This window comes from Gekko japonicus, unplaced genomic scaffold, assembly GCF_001447785.1.
Source record: "Gekko japonicus isolate JY-2015 unplaced genomic scaffold, Gekko_japonicus_V1.1 scaffold879, whole genome shotgun sequence".
In the NCBI taxonomy this organism is placed as follows: Eukaryota; Metazoa; Chordata; class Lepidosauria; order Squamata; family Gekkonidae; genus Gekko; species Gekko japonicus.
Window position 1 is genome coordinate 329,474 of NW_015173148.1, and position 2,705 is coordinate 332,178.

A 2,705-nucleotide genomic window follows, 5' to 3' on the forward strand; every position below is an offset into this window, starting at 1 on the left:
TTTGCCCCCTGTCACATTCCAGTGTCCAAGATACGAGGCTGAATGTAATAGATATTTGCGGACCATAATATCCCATTTACCAGGAAGGTTAGATCAGGAGAAACTAGTCACATTATTGGCAGATAAGGCCAAATTTATTACTTTTCAAATGGCAAGATTTGCTTCCACCATAATAAAGGATAAAAAGATGATGGGGTATGCTGATCGAAGCATGTTTGACCTACATATATTTCATGATGACTTATATGTTAATACTTCCTGTAAAAATGTTCAGTTTTTATTATTTTTCAAATTTTAGAATCAAAGAATCACACAGATGGAAGGGACCATATAGGCCCTCTAGTCCAACCCCCTGCTCAATGAAGGATCAGCCTAGAGCATCCCTGACAAGTTTATTTTATCTTGTTGGACATTTGTATTTTACTTTGTATTGTTGCTATGGCTTTTTTGGGTACTGCAGTAAAGATTGATTGATTGATACACAACAGTAAGACACACACAAATGGTGGTAGCAGAGAGGCAATGTGGAGGACTGAATGGGATAGGAATGGAAGCATCACATAGATTCAGCCATAAAGTGTGTGAATTGTACCTCTTGACCACATGAGGAATTTGGCATGCCTCTCAAAGGATCTGGTGACTACTACACAGTGGAGAGTTTGGTTCTGCCACCAATTTGGGCTCCAATTACAAACTGACATGAAACTTTCCCTGAAAAGGTTACAGGAGGCATGCTGCCTGCCCGTGTTTTGTGTTTGGTGCTCACTAGTCTTGTACAGCATAATATAAGACAGGAACCCGCAACAGCAAGACATTTCTAGAATTTACTGTTTATTATTTTTTCTCCCCTTCTACCTCCCGCAAGCTTTCCTTCTCTAATTTAATGTGCCAGACATCTCTTGGGCTAATGAAAACCAGCAAGGAGGTCTAGACTATTGAAGGTTGTAAAATTCTAGGACAGGTTTATGCAAAGCAATTAAAAAGAGGTTTAAAAACTGTTAAAAATTTAACACTAATTTATTTTTTTTTCTTTTGGAGGAATACCACCTTTGGCAGTAGGCCTCAAAGTGTGAAATAAAAGTAGGGGCTGGTGTGTGTGTGTGTGTCTGTTTCTGAGTAGTCATGCTAAGTACATACCCTTTTGCATTTTCTTTGGCATTCATCTGCTATCAATTAGTCTAAATAAGGCTTTTCAAATTAAATGGACTTAGAGACTCTGTCGTGGGGGTCTGGTAGCAAGTGAAAGGGAGAAGGGGAGGAGAAAGTCTGATTGCTAACCACAAAGTGGAAATATCTTTTTAAGAGGTGTTAGCCCATTTTTAGTGTTTTGCGTATTATGTCGTCAGCACCATGGGGAGCAATAAGGGATGTAAACGAAGTCCAGGCAGACAGGTAAAAATACTGGAGCACATTCTGCATGGCATGTTCTTTCTCTGGCTGTGGATTCAGCAAATTCTGGAATTGTATCTCCTGTTCCTTAATATCGCAACCATTTCCCCCCATATTATGTTCCTTCTTTATTTTTTTCCTGTTTAACGTTTAATGTAAAAAAATATGGTAGACTAAAGAAAAGACATTGGGGTTGGATTCTGTGATTGGTAAATGTTCACCTCATTATCTTTCCCCCTTTCTCTTACAGGTCATGCACCCCTGAAAAGCTGTTCCAGAAGGTCAAGGGGACTTGTAGAACTTGTGTATGATGCACTGCAAAAGGCTGCAGTGAAACGGGGAAATGGCAGAAATCCCCCCCCCCCTCCTTGAACACTTGCTCCATTTGTGGCAGAGGATGATTTATTTATTTCCTTTCTTACTTCATTTATACCCTGGCTTTCTCCTAACAGGGACCCAAAGCAGCTTAACATCGTTCTCACTCCACCATTTTGTCCTCATGACACCCCTGTGAGGAGGATTAGGCTGAGAGTGTGCAGTGCCAGCTGGCCCAGTCATCCAACAAGCTTCCATGATAGACGTGGAGATTCAAACCTGGGTCTCTCAGTGGGATTGCAATCTACGTTAGATGGGCCTGACTGTGAAAGGAGTCAGGGATAGAATGAGAGTAACTGTTGTGAATGTACCAGCCAAGGAATCATGGAAAGCCCATGGAATTCTCAGCCACTGGTTTCAAGCAAAATAAAGATGTAAGTAGAAACAGACACATCCACTGTATTTTATGCATGTTTATTCAAGGTAAATCTGACTAAATTCAATAAGATTGTACTTTCAAGTAGAGTGGGTAAGATTGCAGTCATGCAGCCCACTCTTATGCATATTTACTTGAGGTTCCTCCCATGGAATTACATATAGTTTACTTCTAATGAAATATGTACAGGATTGCATGGGAGACCCCAGTTCAAATTCCTACTCTGCCATTAAACTCACTGGGTGACCTGGGGCCAGTCACTCTCCATTGCTGTGAGGATAAAATGATGGCGGGGGAAACCTTTGGAGGAAGGATTACAACAGTGTAATAGATCTGCGGTGTCACTAGCCTTAATTTAGTCGGCAGAAACTGGATTTCCTTGTTGCTTGAGTTTGGCAGTAGCCACATTCATTTAGGAAAAAAACCCCAAGTATTAGAATGCATCCCAAAGCTGATAACAGAGGTGACTTAATTGTGTTCATATTTTCGAGATGAAATTCCTGGAGTATAGAGAGGTTGATGAACTTGGGGGTGGTATTTTTAAATGGTGCTGGATCTGGAGGGA